Source organism: Pelodiscus sinensis, chromosome 6, assembly GCF_052426305.1.
Source record: "Pelodiscus sinensis isolate ZL-2025 chromosome 6, ASM5242630v1, whole genome shotgun sequence".
Lineage (NCBI taxonomy): Eukaryota > Metazoa > Chordata > Testudines > Trionychidae > Pelodiscus > Pelodiscus sinensis.
In genome coordinates, this window is record NC_143057.1 from 65,650,070 (window position 1) to 65,677,528 (window position 27,459).

The 27,459-nt window shown below is 42.2% G+C and overlaps 1 pseudogene; it reads right to left on the reverse strand.

The window, feature by feature from the left end:
* Positions 1-3,330: 3,330 nt before the first annotated feature.
* Positions 3,331-27,459, reverse strand: part of LOC149524160 (uncharacterized) — a 157,276-nt pseudogene continuing 133,147 nt past the window's right edge.

A 27,459-nucleotide genomic window follows, 5' to 3' on the forward strand; every position in this document is an offset into this window, starting at 1 on the left:
CACCTCGACCTCTGGGGCGAGAAAAGCTGCTCTGGGTGCCCCTGGTCTGCTGGGGACTGTCTCCAGCAGACCAGGGACACCCGGAGCAAAGCCAGGGAGGTGGAGGGGTCCCGCGCCTCTGAGGCTTTGCTCTGGGGACCGTCTCCAGCAGACCAGGGACACCTGCCAGAGCAAAGCCTCAGAGGCGTGGGACCCTGCCGCCGCTGCGGCTTTGCTCCCCATGTCCCTGGTCTGCTGGGGGGGGGGGGCGCAGCTAGTGCACCCCACCCCCCCAACAGACCAGGCTTTTGTTGTGGACCCTGGGGTAGAGCAGCTGGGATGCTGCCGGGTTGGTTCTGCAGGGACCTACCTGGCAGCCCAGCTGTTCTGTCCCAGGCTCGAGATTCAGCCGCTGTTGAAACTGATCAGTGGCTGATTCCAGGAAGCTGGGGGCAGAGCAATTCTGCCTCCAGCTTCCTGCAGTCAGCCCCTGGTCAGTTTCAGCAGCAGTGGCTGAAGCTGGAGCCAGTTCCGACTTACATACAAATTCAACTTAAGAACAAACCTATAGTCCCTATCTTGTACGTAACCCGGGGTCTGCCTGTACTTAAATTTCCATAACACCTTTGACAAAGTCCCTCACCAAAGGCTCTTGTGGAAATTAGGTTGTCATGGGATAAGAGGGAAGATCCCTTCCTGGACTGAGAGCTGGTTAAAAGACAGAAAACAAAGGATAGGAATAAATGTTAAATTTTCGGAATGGAGAGGGGTAATTAGTGGTGTTCCCCAAGAATCAGTCCCACGACCAATCCTATTCAACTTATTCATAAATGATCTGGAGAAAGGGGTAAACCGGTGAGGTGGCAAAATTTGCAGATGATACTAAACTGCTCAAGATAGTTAAGACCAAAGCAGACTGTGAAGAACTTCAAAAAAACTCACAAAACTAAGTGATTGGGCAACAAAATGGTAAATGAAATGTAATGCGGATAAATGTAAAGTAATGCACATTAGAAAAAAATAATCCCAATTATACATAAAATATGATGGGGGGGGGGGCTAATTTAGCTATAACTAATCAGGGAAGAGATCTTGGAGTCATCGTGGATAGTTCTCTGAAGATGTCCACGCAGTGTGCAGCGGCAGTCAAAAAAGCAAACAGGATGTTAGGAATACTTAAAAAAGGGATAGAGTATAAGATGGAGAATATCTTTCTGCCCTTATATAAATCCATGGTATACCCACATTTTGAATACTGCATAGAGATGTGGTCTCCTCATCTCAAAAAAGATATACTGGCATTAGAAAAGGTTCAGCTTTCTAATCAGCTAAAATGATTAGGGGTTTGGAATGAGTTCCATATGAAGAGAGATGAAAGAGACTAGGATTTCTCATCTTAGGAAAGAGGAGACTAAGGGGGGATATGATAGTAGTATATAAAATCATGAATGGTGTGGAGAAAGTGAACAAAAAAAAGTTATTTTACTTGTTCCCATAATATAAGAACTAGGGGCCACCAAATGAAATTAATGGGCAGCAGGTTTAAAACAAATAAAAGGAAGTTCTTCACACAATGCACAGTCAATCTGTGGAACTCCTTGCCTGAGGAGGTTGTGAAAGCTAGAACTATAACAGGGTTTAAAAAAGAACTAGATAAATTCATGGAGATTAAATCCATTAATGGCTATTAGCCAGGATGGGTAAGGAATTCTGTCCCTAGCCTCTGTTTATTAGAGGGTGAAGATGGATGGCAGGAGAGAGATTGCTTGCTTGCTTGCCTTCAAGTTCTAAGCAGGTTGCTACATATTTCATTTCAACAATTTATGTTGTATTTTTTGTGCAAATGCATGTTTGTTTGCTTGCTTGGGGTCACAGGTTAGTAGTATAAGGACACAGAAGAGACATGACCTTCACCTACAGCCCATTGTAGCCTAATCCCCCAAGTGTGCTGTTTTTTTGGACCACGCTCCTGTTTTTTGCCTGCATTTACCGCTTTAAGTGGGAACTTGTTGCCTTCATTCTTTTGGGATATATCCTGTTAGTCATTTGTATTGCTTGTATACATCATTTCTGACCTTCCTTTGTCAGGCCATTTTATGACTGAAGCTTTGTTCTAAGCAATTCCGGTCCCCATCTTAATCCCATCTAGTTTGGTCTTCTACTTCATTCCGCAATTGTCTTCAGTTTTATAGCTATCTCACATGAGATTTGCATTGCTGCGAGTGGGACTGTTGCTCTTTGCAATTGCTTTGTATGGCTATATCATGGTTGGACCCAGACATGCCCATGGGTGTAGTGGTCTCAGCTCCTTATCTCCTTTGTAATAGTGAGTGGCATGCTTAGCTTGGGATTCTCTTAACTCTTCTGTGTACAATTTGTTCTTCCATTGAGCTGGTAACTCATGGGAAATGTCTCATACGTTTCCTGTGCTGGGATACTATCTGGTCCCTATGAAGGTGTATTGTGATGGTCCAACATTATTTTGCCAGCAGCCTCTTGGCTGTCAGCTGTTGACTCTGCCTTTTCTAGATAAGTTCTTGTATCATGCTCTTCGTTATAGTATCTCAGCACCTTACAGTAATTTTATTAAGAAATCTGACTACATATCTGTCATTGGTGTTTCTTCCCTAGGAGTGGAGAGGCATGCATGGCGGAGCAACTTGTATGGGTAGAGTTTTAGGGATTTTTTTTTTTAAACATACATGCTGGTATGTTGGAGAAATATCAAATAAATACACATTGCTCTTGGAGAGAAAAGTGGGACTTCCTGGGAGAGTTTATTCCATGAGTCAGCCTGGCTCCCTAGAAAGTCTGGTGTCCTACACAGATGAACTTTACCTCTGATGTAGAATGTTCCATTGTATCAGGGGAATATAGTTCTTTACCATAGTCTTCATCTTAAAATTTTGAAATCTCATGCCAGGATGAATGAGCATTTGAAAAATAAAGAATAAAACCTTGAACTTACTTAGAAATTCTATGGAAAACCAGTGTATGGCATACCTTATCCTTTTTTGGTTATTTTTCTGAATACCCAAGGGAAGATGTCTCGTGTTCAGATTCCTATTTGTCACTGAATTGCTTGAATTCTACTACACTATATTGTGGCTGATTGCCTGAGCATAATGTGTCAGGTATCCTTCAGCAGGTCCAGTTCCTAAAAACTATAGTAATATATTGTGATTATACAGTTCCTATACAGATAATCCCTGAATTACGAATGGGTTACGTTCTGAACAACTGGTCGTAACTCGATTTGTTTGTAATTCAGAAATAGCCTTATACAGGTAGCTATCGACTGCCCACTACCAGTTATCTTTATACAGTACTGTAATATTAATTCACTAGCACTCAAATGTAACAAAGCTCCTACAAAACAACAATCAACAATGAAAAAAAGAAACACATAAAACACAACTGCAGCGATAGCAAACTCAAGTGGACAGACATGATCATGAAGTACTGTACAAAACACAATGAAATAATGTAAATACTGTAACATGATGTAAATATTGTACATGAACTTTTCCTTTATTCCGGGTATTGTCGTTCACACTTGAAGGTGAATGAATTGAATTAATTGGATGAGGAATTAGAGGAGGTAGTGACAGTACTACAGGAACAACATCATCAACAGCAGATTCATCTTCTACTTCAGCAGTGCCTTTGCTTGTAGAAGGCTTTGGTTTCTTAAAAAAAAATATCCATTTTGGACTGGGCAGTATGTTTTTTCTTCTCATTATGAATTTCTTTATAGCAAGCCAGGAAATCCTAAATTAAACAATCCACTTTTGAGAATCTTGCAACATTAGGGTCCATTTTTTTCAAACAGTTGCATTCCTTCATTTATTTTGCTGAAGGCTGCAGCCATATCTTTCATCACAAATTTTTGGCTGAAAGTCACTTTTGCATTCCTCTTTATAACTGAGGGTCTCTTACTTGCCCACATCATAAGAAGCTAATTGAACAGGAACAGCTGGAGCATAGTTCTCTTTATGCCATCTTTGCCCTGTTATGTCCTCCCTTCCTCTGTTGAGGTGTTGCACTGGGAGTGGCTTCCAGATGCTATACTTCTTGCATATCTGACTCTCTCCTCTTTTGTGGCTAGTGATTCTTGCTTGTGTAGTTTTAAACAATAGTTTAAGTATACTGTTAACGTAGCAGCAATAAATGCCTACCAATGTAATACTCAGGTAGAAAACTGGACCTTTTGGCCGAGGACCACTTTAATCCCCCATCCATCTTTTCATGAGTATGTGAAATACAAAAAATAGAATTCATCTGTCAATTCATTTTTAATTCCATTCCTTCAAAGAAGCTTTACTGACAACATTTTCATATCAAACTCAGCAATGAAGTGGGCTTTAGCAGTATCTTTGCATTTTTCAGATCTGGAAATTACTAATTATCTAAAATGTTTCTAGTAGCATAAAGTTAAAAACAACTACGATCCCCCAAATCAAGAAAAGCCAAAACTCTGTTACTGTGGGAAATCTGCTTTTGTCCAGGAGAGAGGCAGTTATGTGTGATTAACAGACCATGCCTATCATTACAGGAATCATTTTCTTGGATAAAGGAGAAGGAAATAATTCCCTCTATTCTCATTACTAGAATTACAAATTAAAAAAAATTGCCCTAAAGAATGTCTTTTTTTCCATTCTTAGTAATCATGACATCAATGATTTAAGTCAAGAACTGAAAAAAAAATTGAATTTGTTTTATGGTCCATATTAGGCTATGTTTTAACCACTTCCCTAAACTGGCTTATGTTTTCTGCTGAACTCTAGCAGTACTGCATTTTCCAGTCTATGTTAAATTAAGAATTTTCTTTTACTTGTTTCCATTCTTGTAATTCTGTAAATATCCTAGTCCCGTTCTATCAGTTTTGATCCCTCAACAATAAAAATCAGCTTACTTAAACATTCCTAACCTTACCCAAACATTTCCTTAGCTGGCTCTTCTACTTGATCGCTTTTAGTAGTGCTTTGAAAACCATTATAACTCTTCTTTTACACAATATACCTTGGAGTTTTCAAAGTTGGAAGCCTGAAGTTAAGCATCTAGCTTCATGTTTAAGTGCCTGAATAAGCTAATTTAATTGCTAAACATAGTAATAAGTTTTAGTTTGAATTTCTGAAATGTTGCATTACTGTTTTCATCTTACCTAACAAGTCGGTCATGCAAAACACAACCCTGGAATAATATTCTAAACAGTATTTTGCGTTCCAACAGTATAGTGGAAGATGGATTGTATATTTCACCAGCAAATATGCCTACATGTGATTTAACCTGTATGTAAGTAATCTAATCAAAATAATATTAGCAATATTAGTATTTGCATGTCTAAAGAATATGCCTCAGATTCTAAACTATCATATAGTTGCATTGAAGTTTTAATTATTTGTACATTATGATCTTCATAATGTGTGTCTGTGTGGTTTTTTTTTTAATGCAAATCATTTAGAAAGGATTTTGTTTCTTTGACTCAAAGTATGCCCTATGAGGAATGGTTGAGCTCTTTGCAGTAGGTTTCTTTCAAACAACTTTAGAGAGAGACCTCAGTCATTAGCTTGTCTGTAATCTATGAATGCATTGAAAACTATGTAGAGTTTTTTTTTCCACAGGAGTACTAATCAATGTATTCATTTTCTGAGAGATACCAGCAAAACGTTATTTTTAAATTTTATGGCATTGCAGTCTTTTTCCATCTGTCCTGGGTGTCACTGGCTGCATTCATGTTCATCACATAATGAAGCGTGCTTTAGAAATGAAACAGTCTTTCCCCTTCATTATGCATGTAGCATGCAATGCAATATACTACATAACAGATGTCATAGCTAAGTACCCAGGATCATGTTATGATTCATTCATTTTAAGACAATCTGCTATAGCAATACACAGCTTTTGAAAACTGGCATATTTGACTTTTGGGTGAGTTCTCCAAATATTCTTCCGTACTACGCATAGATGGGTCAAAACAAAATCTCAAGCCTGAAGAACCTCACTTAGGGAAAGTTTGACCCAAGATCTAAAAATGAAATCTATGGTTTAGGTCTATCTCCATTAGTATTGTTTTACTTTTTTATATAAAGGGGAAAAATCATGTTTCTAGATAGCAGTGGTCTTCCTTGTAAAAATTTGGTTTGGATTCTTCTCCTGAGGCTTCAGTCTGCTACAGAAATAAATTAGTTACACTCAAAATATCATGAAGAAACCTCATGAAGAAACTTGCACAAGTACAAACAGATATCATCTTTCTCTCCAAATGCAAACGGATGGACATTATACCAAATGGACTGAAGGTGAAAAATCCATTGCTATCTACATACTGCACAGACTACAGTGAGAGATTATGCCATATACTATCCAAAAAACTGAGGAACCACCTGATCAGCATCCTGTACAGCAAACAGGAAAACATCAAAAAAGAGCTCTCCAATCTGGAGTCTCTCATAAAACACCAACCTTCTGCACAAATGGACTTTACTAAAACAAGACAGGAGATCTACATTACACACTTCACTTCTCTACAGAGGAAAAAGGACTGTAAGCTGTCTAAAATCCTACCTGCCACATGGGGCCACAACAATGGTACCCCTAACTCACCCAGCAATATCGTCAATCTCTCCAACTACACACTCAGCTCGGCAGAAGAATCTGTTCTATCTCGGGGACTCTCTTTTTGCCCCGCCACCCCCACTAACATGATACAGTTCTGCGGTGATCTGGAAGCCTACTTTCGCCGTCTCCGTCTCAAGGAATACTTCCAACACGACACTGAACAGTGCACTGACACACAGATACCTTCCCACCAACAGCACAAGAAGAAGAACTCCACATGGACTCCTCCTGAGGGCCGAAATGGCAGTCTGGACCTCTACATAGAATGCTTCCGCCGACGTGCACAGGCAGAAATTGTGGAAAAACAGCATCGCTTGCCTGGTAACCTCAGTCGTGCAGAACGCAATGCCATCCACAGCCTCCGGAACAACTCTGACATTATAATCAAAGAGGCTGACAAAGGAGGTGCTGTTGTCATCATGAACAGGCCTGACTACCTAAAGGAGGCTGCCAGACAACTCTCCAATACCAAATTCTACAGGCCACTTTCCTCAGATCCCACTAAGGAATACACTAAGAAACTGCACCATCTGCTCAGGACACTCCCCAAACAAACACAGGAACAAATCGACACACCTTTAGAGCCCCGACCAGGGTTGTTCTATCTATTACCCAAGATCCACAAACCTGGAAATCCCGGACGCCCCATCATCTCGGGCATTGGCACTCTTACTGAAGGACTGTCTGGCTATGTGGACTCTCTGCTCAGACCCTACGCCACCAGCACTCCCAGTTACCTTCGTGACACTACGGATTTCCTGAGAAAACTACAATGCATAGGTGATCTTCCAGAAAACACCATCCTAGCCACCATGGATGTAGAGGCTCTCTACACAAACATCCCACATGCAGATGGAGTACAAGCTGTCAGGAACAGTATTCCTGATGATGCCACAGCACAACTGGTGGCTGAACTCTGTGAATTTATCCTCACACACAACTATTTCAGATTTGGTGACAACATATACCTCCAGACCAGTGGCACTGCTATGGGCACCCGCATGGCCCCACAATACGCCAACATTTTTATGGCTGACCTGGAACAACGCTTCCTCAGCTCTCGTCCACTTACACCCCTTCTCTACCTACGCTACATCGATGACATCTTCATCATCTGGACCCATGGGAAGGAGACTCTGGAAGAATTTCACCATGATTTCAACAGCTTCCACCCCACCATCAACCTCAGCATGGACCAATCTACACGGGAGGTCCATTTCCTGGACACCACGATACAAATAAGTGACGGTCATATCAATACCACCCTATACAGAAAACCTACCGACCGCTATACTTACCTGCATGCCTCCAGTTTCCATCCCGGACACACCACACGATCCATTGTTTACAGCCAAGCACTGAGGTACAACCGCATATGCTCCAACCCCTCAGACAGAGACCTACACCTACAAGACCTTCAACAAGCATTCTGTAAACTGCGATACCCACACGAGGAAGTGAGGAGACAGATTGACAGAGCCAGACGTGTACCCAGAAGCCTCCTGCTACGGGACAAGCCCAAGAAAGAAACCAACAGAACACCACTGGCCATCACCTATAGTCCCCAGCTAAAACCTCTCCAACGCATCATTAGTGATCTTCAACCCATCCTGGACAATGATCCCTCGCTCTCACAGGCCTTGGGAGGTAGGCCGGTCCTTGCCCACAGACAACCCGCCAACCTGAAGCATATTCTCACCAGCAACTACACACCGCACCATAATAACTCGAACTCAGGAACCAATCCTTGCAACAAACCTCGGTGCCAACTCTGCCCACATATATACACCAGCAACACCATCACAGGACCTAACCAGATCAGCCATACTGTCACTGGTACATTCTCCTGCACATCCACCAACGTAATATATGCCATCATGTGCCAACAATGCCCCACTGCTATATACATCGGCCAAACAGGACAGTCCCTACGTAAAAGAATCAATGGACACAAATCTGATATTAGGAATGGCAACATACAAAAACCTATAGGGGAACACTTCAATCTTCCTGGACACACAATTGCAGATCTAAAAGTAGCCATCCTGCAGCAAAAAAACTTCAGGACCAGACTTCAAAGAGAAACTGCTGAGCTACAGTTCATCTTTAAGTTTGACACAATCAACTCTGGATTAAACAAAGACTGTGAATGGCTTGCTAACTACAAAAGCAGCTTCTATTCTCTTGGAATTCACACCTCCAGATCAGCTGCTAGAAGTGGGCCTCATCCTCCTTGATTGGATCCACCTGGTCATCTCCAGCCTGATCCTGGCCTGCATATTTATTCCTGCCTCTGGAAATTTCCACTACATGCATCTGACGAAGTGGGTCTTTGCCCACGAAAGCTTATGCTCCTACACTTCAGTTAGTCTATAAGGTGCCACAGGACTCTTCGTCGCTTTTGCAGATTCAGACTAACACGGCTACCCCTCTGATACTTGACACCATGCAAGGCACTGCATTTAGCCGTATGGAGTGGAAATCTATCAACCTCATGAAGAAACTTGCACAAGTACAAACAGATATCATCTTTCTCTCCAAATGCAAACGGATGGACATTATACCAAATGGACTGAAGGTGAAAAATCCATTGCTATCTACATACTGCACAGACTACAGTGAGAGATTATGCCATATACTATCCAAAAAACTGAGGAACCACCTGATCAGCATCCTGTACAGCAAACAGGAAAACATCAAAAAAGAGCTCTCCAATCTGGAGTCTCTCATAAAACACCAACCTTCTGCACAAATGGACTTTACTAAAACAAGACAGGAGATCTACATTACACACTTCACTTCTCTACAGAGGAAAAAGGACTGTAAGCTGTCTAAAATCCTACCTGCCACATGGGGCCACAACAATGGTACCCCTAACTCACCCAGCAATATCGTCAATCTCTCCAACTACACACTCAGCTCGGCAGAAGAATCTGTTCTATCTCGGGGACTCTCTTTTTGCCCCGCCACCCCCACTAACATGATACAGTTCTGCGGTGATCTGGAAGCCTACTTTCGCCGTCTCCGTCTCAAGGAATACTTCCAACACGACACTGAACAGTGCACTGACACACAGATACCTTCCCACCAACAGCACAAGAAGAAGAACTCCACATGGACTCCTCCTGAGGGCCGAAATGGCAGTCTGGACCTCTACATAGAATGCTTCCGCCGACGTGCACAGGCAGAAATTGTGGAAAAACAGCATCGCTTGCCTGGTAACCTCAGTCGTGCAGAACGCAATGCCATCCACAGCCTCCGGAACAACTCTGACATTATAATCAAAGAGGCTGACAAAGGAGGTGCTGTTGTCATCATGAACAGGCCTGACTACCTAAAGGAGGCTGCCAGACAACTCTCCAATACCAAATTCTACAGGCCACTTTCCTCAGATCCCACTAAGGAATACACTAAGAAACTGCACCATCTGCTCAGGACACTCCCCAAACAAACACAGGAACAAATCGACACACCTTTAGAGCCCCGACCAGGGTTGTTCTATCTATTACCCAAGATCCACAAACCTGGAAATCCCGGACGCCCCATCATCTCGGGCATTGGCACTCTTACTGAAGGACTGTCTGGCTATGTGGACTCTCTGCTCAGACCCTACGCCACCAGCACTCCCAGTTACCTTCGTGACACTACGGATTTCCTGAGAAAACTACAATGCATAGGTGATCTTCCAGAAAACACCATCCTAGCCACCATGGATGTAGAGGCTCTCTACACAAACATCCCACATGCAGATGGAGTACAAGCTGTCAGGAACAGTATTCCTGATGATGCCACAGCACAACTGGTGGCTGAACTCTGTGAATTTATCCTCACACACAACTATTTCAGATTTGGTGACAACATATACCTCCAGACCAGTGGCACTGCTATGGGCACCCGCATGGCCCCACAATACGCCAACATTTTTATGGCTGACCTGGAACAACGCTTCCTCAGCTCTCGTCCACTTACACCCCTTCTCTACCTACGCTACATCGATGACATCTTCATCATCTGGACCCATGGGAAGGAGACTCTGGAAGAATTTCACCATGATTTCAACAGCTTCCACCCCACCATCAACCTCAGCATGGACCAATCTACACGGGAGGTCCATTTCCTGGACACCACGATACAAATAAGTGACGGTCATATCAATACCACCCTATACAGAAAACCTACCGACCGCTATACTTACCTGCATGCCTCCAGTTTCCATCCCGGACACACCACACGATCCATTGTTTACAGCCAAGCACTGAGGTACAACCGCATATGCTCCAACCCCTCAGACAGAGACCTACACCTACAAGACCTTCAACAAGCATTCTGTAAACTGCGATACCCACACGAGGAAGTGAGGAGACAGATTGACAGAGCCAGACGTGTACCCAGAAGCCTCCTGCTACGGGACAAGCCCAAGAAAGAAACCAACAGAACACCACTGGCCATCACCTATAGTCCCCAGCTAAAACCTCTCCAACGCATCATTAGTGATCTTCAACCCATCCTGGACAATGATCCCTCGCTCTCACAGGCCTTGGGAGGTAGGCCGGTCCTTGCCCACAGACAACCCGCCAACCTGAAGCATATTCTCACCAGCAACTACACACCGCACCATAATAACTCGAACTCAGGAACCAATCCTTGCAACAAACCTCGGTGCCAACTCTGCCCACATATATACACCAGCAACACCATCACAGGACCTAACCAGATCAGCCATACTGTCACTGGTACATTCTCCTGCACATCCACCAACGTAATATATGCCATCATGTGCCAACAATGCCCCACTGCTATATACATCGGCCAAACAGGACAGTCCCTACGTAAAAGAATCAATGGACACAAATCTGATATTAGGAATGGCAACATACAAAAACCTATAGGGGAACACTTCAATCTTCCTGGACACACAATTGCAGATCTAAAAGTAGCCATCCTGCAGCAAAAAAACTTCAGGACCAGACTTCAAAGAGAAACTGCTGAGCTACAGTTCATCTTTAAGTTTGACACAATCAACTCTGGATTAAACAAAGACTGTGAATGGCTTGCTAACTACAAAAGCAGCTTCTATTCTCTTGGAATTCACACCTCCAGATCAGCTGCTAGAAGTGGGCCTCATCCTCCTTGATTGGATCCACCTGGTCATCTCCAGCCTGATCCTGGCCTGCATATTTATTCCTGCCTCTGGAAATTTCCACTACATGCATCTGACGAAGTGGGTCTTTGCCCACGAAAGCTTATGCTCCTACACTTCAGTTAGTCTATAAGGTGCCACAGGACTCTTCGTCGCTTTTGCAGATTCAGACTAACACGGCTACCCCTCTGATACTTGACACCATGCAAGGCACTGCATTTAGCCGTATGGAGTGGAAATCTATCAACCTCATGAAGAAACTTGCACAAGTACAAACAGATATCATCTTTCTCTCCAAATGCAAACGGATGGACATTATACCAAATGGACTGAAGGTGAAAAATCCATTGCTATCTACATACTGCACAGACTACAGTGAGAGATTATGCCATATACTATCCAAAAAACTGAGGAACCACCTGATCAGCATCCTGTACAGCAAACAGGAAAACATCAAAAAAGAGCTCTCCAATCTGGAGTCTCTCATAAAACACCAACCTTCTGCACAAATGGACTTTACTAAAACAAGACAGGAGATCTACATTACACACTTCACTTCTCTACAGAGGAAAAAGGACTGTAAGCTGTCTAAAATCCTACCTGCCACATGGGGCCACAACAATGGTACCCCTAACTCACCCAGCAATATCGTCAATCTCTCCAACTACACACTCAGCTCGGCAGAAGAATCTGTTCTATCTCGGGGACTCTCTTTTTGCCCCGCCACCCCCACTAACATGATACAGTTCTGCGGTGATCTGGAAGCCTACTTTCGCCGTCTCCGTCTCAAGGAATACTTCCAACACGACACTGAACAGTGCACTGACACACAGATACCTTCCCACCAACAGCACAAGAAGAAGAACTCCACATGGACTCCTCCTGAGGGCCGAAATGGCAGTCTGGACCTCTACATAGAATGCTTCCGCCGACGTGCACAGGCAGAAATTGTGGAAAAACAGCATCGCTTGCCTGGTAACCTCAGTCGTGCAGAACGCAATGCCATCCACAGCCTCCGGAACAACTCTGACATTATAATCAAAGAGGCTGACAAAGGAGGTGCTGTTGTCATCATGAACAGGCCTGACTACCTAAAGGAGGCTGCCAGACAACTCTCCAATACCAAATTCTACAGGCCACTTTCCTCAGATCCCACTAAGGAATACACTAAGAAACTGCACCATCTGCTCAGGACACTCCCCAAACAAACACAGGAACAAATCGACACACCTTTAGAGCCCCGACCAGGGTTGTTCTATCTATTACCCAAGATCCACAAACCTGGAAATCCCGGACGCCCCATCATCTCGGGCATTGGCACTCTTACTGAAGGACTGTCTGGCTATGTGGACTCTCTGCTCAGACCCTACGCCACCAGCACTCCCAGTTACCTTCGTGACACTACGGATTTCCTGAGAAAACTACAATGCATAGGTGATCTTCCAGAAAACACCATCCTAGCCACCATGGATGTAGAGGCTCTCTACACAAACATCCCACATGCAGATGGAGTACAAGCTGTCAGGAACAGTATTCCTGATGATGCCACAGCACAACTGGTGGCTGAACTCTGTGAATTTATCCTCACACACAACTATTTCAGATTTGGTGACAACATATACCTCCAGACCAGTGGCACTGCTATGGGCACCCGCATGGCCCCACAATACGCCAACATTTTTATGGCTGACCTGGAACAACGCTTCCTCAGCTCTCGTCCACTTACACCCCTTCTCTACCTACGCTACATCGATGACATCTTCATCATCTGGACCCATGGGAAGGAGACTCTGGAAGAATTTCACCATGATTTCAACAGCTTCCACCCCACCATCAACCTCAGCATGGACCAATCTACACGGGAGGTCCATTTCCTGGACACCACGATACAAATAAGTGACGGTCATATCAATACCACCCTATACAGAAAACCTACCGACCGCTATACTTACCTGCATGCCTCCAGTTTCCATCCCGGACACACCACACGATCCATTGTTTACAGCCAAGCACTGAGGTACAACCGCATATGCTCCAACCCCTCAGACAGAGACCTACACCTACAAGACCTTCAACAAGCATTCTGTAAACTGCGATACCCACACGAGGAAGTGAGGAGACAGATTGACAGAGCCAGACGTGTACCCAGAAGCCTCCTGCTACGGGACAAGCCCAAGAAAGAAACCAACAGAACACCACTGGCCATCACCTATAGTCCCCAGCTAAAACCTCTCCAACGCATCATTAGTGATCTTCAACCCATCCTGGACAATGATCCCTCGCTCTCACAGGCCTTGGGAGGTAGGCCGGTCCTTGCCCACAGACAACCCGCCAACCTGAAGCATATTCTCACCAGCAACTACACACCGCACCATAATAACTCGAACTCAGGAACCAATCCTTGCAACAAACCTCGGTGCCAACTCTGCCCACATATATACACCAGCAACACCATCACAGGACCTAACCAGATCAGCCATACTGTCACTGGTACATTCTCCTGCACATCCACCAACGTAATATATGCCATCATGTGCCAACAATGCCCCACTGCTATATACATCGGCCAAACAGGACAGTCCCTACGTAAAAGAATCAATGGACACAAATCTGATATTAGGAATGGCAACATACAAAAACCTATAGGGGAACACTTCAATCTTCCTGGACACACAATTGCAGATCTAAAAGTAGCCATCCTGCAGCAAAAAAACTTCAGGACCAGACTTCAAAGAGAAACTGCTGAGCTACAGTTCATCTTTAAGTTTGACACAATCAACTCTGGATTAAACAAAGACTGTGAATGGCTTGCTAACTACAAAAGCAGCTTCTATTCTCTTGGAATTCACACCTCCAGATCAGCTGCTAGAAGTGGGCCTCATCCTCCTTGATTGGATCCACCTGGTCATCTCCAGCCTGATCCTGGCCTGCATATTTATTCCTGCCTCTGGAAATTTCCACTACATGCATCTGACGAAGTGGGTCTTTGCCCACGAAAGCTTATGCTCCTACACTTCAGTTAGTCTATAAGGTGCCACAGGACTCTTCGTCGCTTTTGCAGATTCAGACTAACACGGCTACCCCTCTGATACTTCAAAATATCAGTTATTGAAAGAACTTTTGGAATCTGACAAAATGAGCTGTCCAGATAAATCTAGTGGAACGTTAATATATGTAACGCCCTTCTAAAGCCAGAAAGGAATTCTTATAAGGTGCTGTAGTTTTATATAACTTTTCCATTAAACCAGGTCTGTCTTTAGAAGAAAAGGTAGACTGTAATAAGTTACACAAGAATGAGGAATGATATGAATCGGTGGAGATATGCTTGCAAATGTGGTAATGCAAATGATTATTTGAGTTTGAACTATGACAGCCAGATGAATAGAGCAAAATATTTAATAGACTATACTTTGTTAAACCACCGGGCATACAGAAATTCTGGAGGGTATCCAGAAATTATCATGATTGGTACTTCGTAGGTGCAGATAACAATAATAATAACAATAAAATGAATTTTTGAAGGTAAGTCATTCCTCTTTTTATTTGTCCTTTCAAGAAGTGATAGCAAAACCAACCCTTGTACAGAGTAAAACTATATGAGTAACTGAATTCTTGGTTTGCTGACTGTTCAGAGGCTGAATAAAGTGTTTAGTTTAACATAAAATAAAATATTTTGTTTTGTTTGAACAATTTAAAATGTTTTTAATTCTTTTAAATAAAATTAAAATAAAATTAAAAATCAAAATGTTTCATTTTCAGCATGTTGAAATGAAACATTTAACATTTTTAGGTTTCTTCCTGACTGAAACAGTTTGAACCTAAACATGAATTTTCAAAATGTTTTGGTTGACCCCAAAGTGCATTTTTTTTTTTTTTTAGTAAGACAATTTTGGCTGAAAAATTTCGCACAGCTCTAGTGTATAAGACCAGCCAAATGTCAGAATCACTACTTAAGTCTTAAAAATGGCACCAGAGTGGCTCATAAGCCTTTTGTTGTTCAACTGAACTGGAGATGATTTAACACTTTCCAAACTGTGAAACACTTGTGAGGTGATTGGTATAGTTATGTAATCTGATAAATGAGGTAAAACAATAGGTAACTAAAGTTGAGGGGTTTTATTAAAGTATTGGCTCCAGTTCTTCACCTTAACCAGGGCAGTAGAGAGGACTGCGAAGAGCTGGTTCTAATTACTTGATCCCCTGCTACTGGGGTAGCCAATCCATTAAACAAAGAGAGCCGAAACAGTGGTTGGAAAAATGCAAAGACCCACACCAGAATTTTTTGAGTAATTTTTGTTGGGGGGGCCGAGGGTGGGAGAGAAAGGAAGAGCAGCTCCCCAGAGTTGTTGAGCAAATAAATAAATAAATAAAGGACACTTGCCCCTTAAGGCTTTTTGGCCACATCAGGCTCCTGTCGGCCACCATCTTGGCGACACCATTTTGAATTGCCGCACTGGATGGCGCCCCTACCCCGGTGAGCACAGTGGTCCGGGGACCATTTCTAGGGGTGCAGTGGTGGCTTTGCAAGCTGTGGAGGAGGCTTCATGAGCCGCACTTTAAGGGGGGAAGAGCCGCAGGTTGGCCACCCCTGCCCTACTACTTAACTTCATTATCTATAATAACCATAAATGAATAACTTTAAATTGGGTGCGGTGGACCCGTGTTCCTGGCACTCCCTCAGCAAGCACCCTCTCTTCCTTAAAGTACAGGTAAAGAAGGCAGCTGGTGAAGGAGCTGGCTCATTTGCCTTCACCAGGTTTCTTTGGTCAGTGGAGTTCTATCTAGGGGTACGTCTAGACTACATGCCTCTGTCACCAGAGGCATGTAGATTAGGCTACCAGACATAGTAAAATGAAGCGGCTGTTTGTTGGCTCAGCGCGATAGTCTGGACGCGTGGGTGTCGACATCAAAGGTGTTTGTCGACCACCCAAGTAAGCCTCCTGGGATGAGGTTTACCTGGGTGGTCGACAAATACCTTTGATGTTGTAGGCATGTAGTCTAGACGTACCCCTAGGGGAAATTCTCCATTGGTCGTTGTCAAACAGTTTAATTCCAACCAGTGCCGGACCGAGCCATACTTGCACCCTGGGCAGCGGGCGTGTGGCACATGCACGGCCCCGCCCCCAGGCATGTAGTGCCTGATTGACATGGTGAGGGGTGCTGCGCCCCCAGGCGAGTGGCACATGCATGGCTGTGGTGCCCCTTACCACTTCAATCAGGCACCCCCCATAGGTTGGCGCCCCGGGCAGCTGCCCGGCTAGTCCCCCCCCCTTAATCCGGCCCTGATTCCAATTTACATTACTGCTTAGTTGTCACAAATTGGACAAAGGATTGGCCCATTATAGACAGACCAATATATATTCAGTACTAAGGCAAGTAATTACTCATTTCTTTGCCTTCCCTCAATTTTGCAGCCATCATCCTTCCCTTCAAGGAAGACCAGATGGGAACTCCCTTAGAAACCATCAGTATTTCACCTAATTAGCTAGAAATGTTGACTTTCAGTTAAATGAAGATCAGGGTCTACATGTCCAGTTCCTGTCACTTTGACTGAGCAACCTGGTTCAGGAACTGAAATAGAGCAAATGTATCCATTTAATATTCACACGAATTATTGACAAGTACAACACAAAACCACAGCAGCAGACTAAGGAAATTGATTTCCTCTCTTGATTTGTGAAAGCCTGAATGGAGACATTTTTCTTCTAATTATACTTTCAACTGCTTTCTGTAAATATGATGGAGTTAGTGTTCACAATATCTAACTTTAGCAAGAATATGTACAAGGATATCTAAAAATTTAGCCTGTATGTTAAGCAAAGAAGTTCTAATTGTACAGTCTTTAGTAATATGGATAAAACTTTTTAATAGTCTTGTCAAAAAACATAGCTGGAATAAAAGTGAGGCAAAATTGTTATACTGTGTAGATGGCCTTAGCTATGAAAACCTTTAATTTTAGTAGTATTACTTTATTTAACCCCTCAATTCCTTCGCAAGGGGTTGGTGTCATCTCTTTTTTTGCATTAGTGTTCTTTTTATGGTGTGACTAAAAAAACTAAAATGAGGCTGCCTGTGTTTTTATGACAGGATTTGTATGTAGCATTTGTATGACAGGATTTCAAAATAAACAATATTTCAACATTTTCATTTCATAATTTTTCATTTTGTCTATTTTTATGGTGCAAGATATCTTAGGATATATTACAAGGCACTGAAAAAAATTTAACTCCTCACTTTTCCTTCTGAAGCATTAATAGAGATTTTAAATATTGCAGTTGGAAAAGAGAATTTCAATTTTGTGGGCTATTCTGGGTTGTCAACATTCTGTTTAATTCTACATCACAATGACATTATGGAATTTCCAGGAAAACGGACCAATCTGATTTGGCACCCTCCTGCTGGTGGGGCAGGTGGGCATCCAGGGATCAAGCCAGGCAAGCTGGCTGGTCAGCCAAAGAGCTGAGCTTCCAGAGAGAGACTGGCTGGGCAAGCTGCTGTCCTGCCAGCCAGGTAGCTACCTAGGGAGATTGGTTAGTAGACAATGTAGCCAGCTGGTCAGACAGTCCCCGTATGTAGCTCGTTCCCTGCCTGCCAGTCTGCCTGATTGCTGGTTGGCTGGTGGGTTGGCTGGCAGGAACTAGACAGTCAGATCCAGCCAGCCTGCTTGTCTGGTTTTTGTTGAAAATCTTGATAGAATCAACTTTTTCCTGCACAACCTTTTGATTCTGTCAAATCTGCACTTTCTTGCAGAAAACTGTTTTGTCAGAAAATGTCTCAGTAGCTCTTATTTCAAGCAAGTCAGATATATATGATATCTTTGTGTCGGTCTAGTATTGGAACTGAAATTATGGTATCTGCTTTCCTGCTGCTTCATTAGGGCTAGAAGTAATTCTGAAACCACCCCCACCCACTGTAATCCTAGGAAATCAAAAATCATGATTGTGTCTACCTCACAATGGGCACAGACTAGAACTTCAAACACAAACTAATTCACATTTAAAGAAAATGCATGTCTCCTGAAGATTTGAATTGTCTACCTTGGTCTCAGTCTCCAACTGAATATAGTGAAAGATTCAAAATTCAGCGGCGTAATATTTGAGCTATACACCTTCTTCAGTAATGACTAGAGAAATGTATTGTGGTGAAAGTCGCCAGTTATACTACATATTGTGTCTTAAACATTGGTTTTCTTAGCATGTGAACACAATTATTTCTTTGCAGAAATGTTTTTATTGTTCCATGATTTTTTGGGGGGGTGACACAGTTCCTTTTTGTGGGACATGACAAGCAATACATGAATTTGCTCTAAACCTTAATCTCTCTCTAACTAGAATCAAATACAGAGGCAGATACTTTGTGGTAACTGTGCATTGGCTTCAGAAGAAAAATTGCCTGCCTGCTATGTGATACTCTTTTTATAATAATTGATGTGTACGTAGTGTAAACGTGTGTGTGTGTGTGTGTCATAACTATCTAAGTTGCATTAAAAATATATCCTGAGACCATGTCACATGTCTGATTTCTCTTCCCTGGGAAACTGTCCTATAAAGCTCTGACATTTATTACCACTTAGCAGAGAGGCAAACAGTATTTTTACCAAACCTTTGACCAAATTTCACTTTCACTGTAATAAGAATGACCATTGAATGCTTTAAGTGTTGAATGTCTTTATGGCCTTCAGTATAGTATACTATCTATATTGTGATAAATTAAATTATAGGAGTTACCATATGTATCTGCTTTCCTCATAGAATATAGGTTTGAGGTTGCCGGACACCAGGGGGTGTGGCTGTTTGCCCGCCGGGCACCAGAGGGCGGGGACACTTATGCGCCCGGGGGCGGGGCCTCCCCCATAGCCATGTGCCCGGGGCCGGTGCCCCCTCCAAGGGCCGCACGCCCGGGGTTGGGGCCCCCCCCAAAGCACCGCATGCCTGGGGCCGGCGCCCCCCCAAGCGTCACGCCCCTGGAGCGTGGGTGGCCAATCTGTGGCGCTCCCGGGGCCGGCGCTCACCACACCGGCTCCAGCACCATGCATGCGCCACATGCCCGGGGCCAGGCCAGCTCCGAGCACTTGGCGGGTGCACACAAAATGTCGCCCATGGGCACCGTGTTGGGGACAACTGGAATATAGATTTTTTTTTTTCCTCCATTGGTCTACTTTCTATAAATTAATGAATGTCTGAATGGTAATATCCCAAAAGAACCAATATTCTAAGTGTACAATACTTGATCAAAATATTTTAAGTTTAATTTTCATCATAACATGGAAAATAACTTATATCCTTTATTGTTGTTTAAGGATGCTTGGTTTCTTCTCTTGTGGACTAAATTTGAATGCATTTTAAGTGACAATAAATCTCTTCTTAACCACAGCTATTGATGTCACTGTAATCTGCATGGCTACTTAAGAGACTTAAACAGTGCATAGACCTTGTGCTGGTTCTCTTCACTGGGTAGATTTCTTCCTTTGTAAGAAAGGAAGTATGTTTCCATGGTGTTAGAAAATAATCTAACCTTATATACAAGAGGGCAAAACTCATCTAAATGATCTAGAGAGACAGGGAGCCATTCTCTCTTTATTTTAAGCTTCATTTATTTTGTTATGGGAAAAAAATACATTTTTTTTGTAAAAATATTGTAGTGTATTAGGACCTTTAACTCAGGCCCCAGAGGCTTTTATGGGAAACAACAATTGTGGAAGTAGGTAAAGTAATACAAATAATTGTATATGGAGATTATTTTATATCCTTTTTAAAGCATGCTTGCTAGGGTATATTAGGTATTGTTGCTAGACAGTGGGGGAGGGTGGGATACTATTTAAACACCCACTGGGTGCCTGAGGCAGTAGAAATTAAATATCAGAACCTCTGAATCAAACACATTTTTAAATATTTTGCCTGATTATTTTGACTTGATAGTCTCAACTACCCATTGCTTCAGGCTAATGCTGTCATGCTGTCATCGTATCGTCCTTTCTCACTCAGGGAAAATGCAAAAGCAATGTACATGCACACACCAAACTGTATAAAATAAATTACTGTCATGATTTTTTACAAAACTTCATCTTAATAAATAAATGCTGTGTCAAAAGGAGCGTATGGGTAGCGCTAATTGATTTTAATCTGTACACTGATTTTTCTTTCTGTGGTAGAGCATATTAATAATCTTATGACACATGGAAAATTCAAGGGACCCTCTCACTCTGGAACCTGGGAAATCCTTCAACTTGCTGATAATTGTTCGCAATACTATTAACTAGAGACAAATACTGGACTTGTACCATATATAAATCTATGAATCAAATCTTTGAGTTTACAGCCAAACTGAATTAAATAACATAGGAAGTTAGGAAGATGCTGTTTTCCATGCTGCATCACACCAATGTTTCATCTAGTCTGGTATGCGGTTGTTGACAGTACCACATGCTTCAGCGGAAGCTATAAAACTCTTGTAATGGATAATTATGGAATAGCATACCTAGGGAGGAAGCTTCTTACTGAAACTAGGCAGTTAGTGGTTTGTTTATATCCTGAAGCATGAGGGACTGATACTGCTTGAATGTTTTTTATCTCCGGTTGGGTTACTATGGATGATAATTCCATGTATATGGGTGACACCTTTGGGTGTAGTGACCATGGCTGGCATAGATGAGGTAGTGCAAATCTTCCTCTTATGGGAGTGAATTGAACCCTTTCTCCATATTAACACACGTGTTTCTTAAAATTGTATGCATTTAACACAGGAATTTTCAGCTGAAGTCTGTGAGCTAGCCCATTATCTTGTCTCCATCAGTGACCAGTGCTTCTGAGTAATGTGCAGGCAACCTAAAATTGACAACTAAACTATAACATTTTACATCCAAATAATATTTGCTATTTATTTGTCTGGTAAAAATTACAAAGAGCGGCTTCCTAAATATCTCTGCAGGCTTCCCTGGTACTGCTGATCCTTCCAACTTCTATAAATCCATGAAAGACTATACGGTTAAGTGCAATAGTGCTATAGCTTTGAAAGTAGTGATGGGTGGTTAATACAGGGTGTTTTCCTAATGCTGATTTTCAACTCTGGTATGTATTCCAAAAAGATTTTTCATTAAAATGCAATGAATAATGCATCATGATGTAAAGGACTAACGGACACAAATCAGATATTCAAAATGGTAACGCACAGAAACGTGTTGGGGAACATTTTTAACTTGCCCGGACACTCATTAATGGATCTAAAAGTAACTGACAAAGCAACTTTAAAAACCAGCTGGAGAGAGAAACTGTGACACGTTTAACCAAGTTTTGACACGTTTAACCAAGATTTGAACAAAGACATGAACTGGTTGGGCTGCTATATTCAATACCCAAATGACAAAAAACTAAGTTTTGGGCACTTTCAGCCCACTCTATTAGCTTAATTTAGCACGGACACTCTAAGGGTATGTCTAGACTACAAGCCTCTTTCGAAAAAGGCTTTTTCGAAAGAATCTTTTGAAAAAGCATCTTTCGAAAGAGAGCATCTAGACTGCAACCACTTCTTTCAAAAAAAAAAAAAAAAAAAAAAGCAAGCCGCTTTTTCGAAAGAGAGCACCCAGACAGTCTGGATGCTCTCTTTCAAAAAAGCCCTGTTTGCATTCAATAATGCCTTTTTTCAAAAGAGCACTTTCGAAAAAAGGCATTATTCCTTGTAAAACGAGGTTTTCTGCAGTCGAAAAAACTGCCGCATTCTTTCGATTTAATTTTGAAAGAACGCGGCAGCAGTCTAGATTCAGGTGAAGTTTTTTTGGAAAGAGGACACTTTTCGAAAAAACCTTGTAGTCAAGACACACCCAATTGACAAGATTTTTTCCCCCTTTCTCTCCCTATATTCCCACCTCCCCTCTTTTTTTACTATTTATCTGTAACTTTGGACCCCTTACTCCATTCATCTGGAAAAGTGGGTTGTGCCCACAAAAGCTCATGATACTATCTACATTTTTTGTTAGTCTCTAAAGTGCTGCAGGACCATTCATTGCTTTTAAAATCGTTATGTACGTGACACTCTGTATGTGAAAGGAGCATGCTGGAACTCCCATATTTGCTCCTGTCATCTGACTAGGATGTATTGTACAATGTATGCCTTGTGAGTTATCATTTTAAAAGGCTTGATCTGCTGAACCTCAATATCCTATCGGATTGAATATGCAATCACTGAATGGGAAGTTATGAAGTATTGCTGTATGTGCTACTGAAGTATGGTAAACATCCACAGCCAGCTTTTCAGTGGCAGCAAAGGTGGTCCAGACAAATGTTGATGGCCTATCAACAAAAGAATCCACTACTCTAGACAGTTCTCTGAGAGCACGTAAGCGGTAAAGGTAGACTAACCCACATCACAGCAGGATCTTTTTAGCAGCTGGAAGAAAAGTGACATGACTTTGACTTTTTCTCTTCCCTGCTCTCAACACCTGGAAGATCCTCAGGAAGACAAAACCTTACGGAGATTGGTCCTAGCCTGGAAGAGGGGGGGTCTAGCCTATGTATTGAGTAACCGTGAGCTGTCCATACTGTCTGTGAAGGTGAGAGACTGATAAAAATAAATTTGCAGTCTAAATCCTATTTCTTTGGTAACCAACTCTGATCTCCATGTCTGCACCTTATAAACACTTAAACATCTATCTTTTTGTAGTTAATAAGCCTGTTTTTATATTTTACTTAAAGCAGTGTATTTCTAATTGAAGTGCTTGGGGAATCTCAGCTCAGATGACATAGGCTGGTACATTTTTTGTTAGTCTCTAAAGTGCTGCAGGAACATTCATTGTTTTTAAAATCATGATGCACGTGACACTCTGTATGTGAAAGGAGCATGCTGGAACTCCCATATTTGTCCCTCTCATCTGAGTATGATATATTGTACAATGTATGCCTTCAACTATCCTATGAAGCACCATCCAAGGGAGCCTTGAGCAATTCAAGATGGTATATTTCTTGGGTGCAAAGCTGGAGAGATGGGGAAGAGTTGGAGTCTCTCTATGGTTCCTTAGGACATGGAGATTATTTATGTAACTCAGTTGGGTGTGTTCCTGCCTGTGCATGTCTGTGTGGCTACATCTACTCTGCATGATTATTTCAGAATAAGCTATTCTAGAAGAAACACTCCAAGATAGCTTATTTTGAAAAAGCATGTGTACATTACAGGGAAGCCTGGAAATTAGTTTGAGGCAGGCTCCCCTAATGTGGACATGTTACCTTGATTTAGAGCCCCAGGAAGCAGTGGGGAATAATTACTTTGAATGGCTTGGGGGAGAAGCTATTTTGAAATAACAGCAGTGGCGCATCCATACTACTGCTATTTCAGAAGAGGTGTTATTCCTTGTTATTGGCCACTGTCGGCAGACAGGGTACTGGGCTGGATGGACCTTTGGTCTGACCCAGTATGGCCGTTCTTATGTTCTTAACAGGCTCACACTTTTAGAACAGAAGGATGGGTTTTATCCTCACTAACACCAAGTTCTGGCCATTGTGACAACCATGAGGCCATCATCATAACCATGAGGCCTTGCCTTTTGGCTAAGATCATGTATAAAGATGCCCATAATCTTATTTTTACCATTTTGAACTTCTGATAACAACATTAGCAAACTGTTGGGGAAAAAATGGACTAAGACGTGGACAGGAATTTTTTCTTAAACCATGGACACCCTCTGTTACATATGGGACTTCTGGTACAAATGAACTAAATGTAAGGATCCATACTCATGAATAGAAAGATTAAAAAGCTATTCAGGTGTCTGGGACATGGTTATAGGGGAAAAAGGCCTCTGAGACTGAATGAGACAAATTGTGAATTACATTGAACTGATTCTATTTTATAATGAAGTGTGTAATTCTGCACTCACCTGTTCTCTCTAATTTTAGATACAATCTTTTAATCAACTGAGGTAAGGCAGGTGAGGCACTATCTTTTATTGGACCAACTTGTGTTGCTGAAAGAGGCAAACTTTTGAATCACACAAAGCTCTTCCTTAGGTCTAGGAAAGGTAGTCAGAGGATACATCTACATTGGAATTAAAGTTCCGCAGCATGGCCATAGCTGGCTCTGATCAAGTAACCTTAACTTGCGGGGCTAAAAATTGCATGGCAGATGCTTGTGCTACAACTTGGGCTCAGGGATTGTCCTCTGCCTTATCTTCTGAAGGTGCTGGGCAGGTGTCCTTTGGGGATATGGACTGTGAAGTCAGATATGAACTGTTCATTTGTGAAAAAGTTCACCCTTCGGTGATATGGTGTTTTAGTCTTACTTTGTGTGAGTTCATTCAAAAATGTAAAGAGTGTCTGGTTTCACCCACATAGTTGTTGCTGTGACACTTAGTACACTGGATGAAGTATACCACATGTTGTGATAGGCATGTGTAGGACCCATAGATCTTGAAAGGTATATTGTAGGAAATATTGATCGTCATAGCAGTGAGTAAAGACACATCTACAGGTTTTGCATTTGTTATGGTGTGAACTGGTGCTGCTTTGAACTACTTTATCCTGATTTGTGACGATTCAGGCTAGGTCTACACGACAAAGAAAAGTCGGAAAAAAGATACATAAATTGCAAACCGCAAATTGTGAATCTTTTTCCACTTTTTTCTTTCGAAAGAGGCTTTTCCGAAATTTGGCATGTCTACACGGGTCCAAATTTCAGAAAAAGCCTCCTCTTTCAACACATCCCTTCTTCCCCATACAATGAGGATTACATAGTTGGTGAAAGTATGCATCTTTTTCAGATATTGTTCAGAAAAAGCAGATGCAGTTTTCTGGGATGAAAAATTCTGCAATCTAGACATAGCCAAAGATAATCAACACTGGATTTATGTTTCAGAGGTTAGCCAGTGTTAGTCTGTATCAAGAAAAACAACCAGAAGTCCCCAGGCATCTTAAAGACTGACACATTTATTTGGGCATACGCTTTTCTGGGTTGGAACCCACTTTATCAGAGGGATTTATGGATGATTACAAAAACCTTTAACCCAGTAACTCCCCTTTTTGTCCTATTACTGCAGAGGCGTTAATGGACCATTTAATCTAAAATGGCCTCATACAGTGTGTGTTAACAATCTAAACAATCTGCTCCACCTTGTATTTATCTATGATGCTCTGCTTCCCTTTCCCAGACATGAAGTGTTCAGTGTCATTCCAAAGTTTACTCTGTTACCAAAAGAATTTGGTCCAATAAATTACCTTGCTCACCTTGTCACTCTAATATCTTGGGACCAATACAGTTACAACAACATTGAAAGAGCGGCGAGGAGTCCTGTGGCACCTTATAGACTAACTGAAGTGTAGGAGCATAAGCTTTTGTGGGCAAAGACCCACTTTTGCCCACGAAAGCTTATGCTCCTACACTTCAGTTAGTCTATAAGGTGCCACAGGACTCCTCGCCGCTTTTGCAGATTCAGACTAACACGGCTACCCCTCTGATACTTAGGAAGATTGTTTTCAATGTTGTTATCAGGATGTTCATTAGGTAATGAGCTTGATAGGATAAGCTCATCAAACACTAATCAAATCTACTCACTTGCCTGTAATCAAAATTCTATACAAGGGCAGGGCATCTGTTGCTGTGCTGTAGGGGATGTAGGTAACTTATTCTCCCTCTCTTTTGTTGTGTACAAATCTTTCTTTCCAGCACACTGTTGACAAAGTGTCTTTTTGGTAGCTTTGAACAGTCCTCTGTTGACTGCTGAAAATTACATTCCCTTCAAAAGATTACATTCACGAACTTAATGTAGTTTTTTTTTAAAAGTGTTTATATTTATTTACAATGCACTCTCAGAAGTTTAAAAATAACCCATAGAACCATAGGGTTAAAAGGGACTGTAAGGGTCATCTAGTCTAATCCCCTGCCAAAATCCAGGACTTGTTGTGTCTAAACAATTCAAGACAGATGGCTTTCCAGCTTTCTTTTGAAAACCGCCTATAAAGAAAATTTCAAAGCCTCCCTAAGCAGTCTGTTCCATTGTCCTACTGTTCTTACAGTTAGGAAGTTTTTCCTGAGATTTAATCTAAATCTTCTATGCCATAGTTCCCAATTTTCAAACTTTGGGTCTCATCTTGTAAGGGTTAGCAGCTAGTAGGCCACAAGACATTTTGTTTACCTGAGCATTCCCAGGAATGGCTGTTCACAGCTCCTAGTGGCTGAGATTCACTGTTCCTGGCCAATGGGAGCCGTGGGGAGTGTGTGTTTGTATGTGCGTGTGTGTGTAGCATACCTATCTAAGTTGCATTAAAATATACTCTGAGCACGTCACTGATTTCTTTTCCGCTGGACAGATGTCCTATAAGACTTCTATTACTACTCAACTGAGGGGCAACGATATTTTAAATGCAGCCACAAGGCACTACAAATAGCCATGCCTTCAGATGTTCAGGTAAGGAAAGTGTTTTATGGCCCGCTAATGGCTTACTTTACAAGCCATAACCCAGATGTGAAAAACCCTGCTGTAGTTTGAACCTATTGTCTCTCATCTTGCCTTCTGTGGCACAAGACAATAACTTTTCTCCATGATTTTTGTGGCTACCTTTCAGATATTTAAAGGCCAATATATTAACCCATCATAGAATTATAGAGCTGGAAGAGACCTCAGGAGGTCGAGTCCAGCCCCCAGCCCAAAGCAGGACCAATCCTAACTAAATCATCCCAGCCAGGGCTTTGTCAAACTGAGACTTAAAAACCTCTAGGGATGGAGATTCCACCACCTC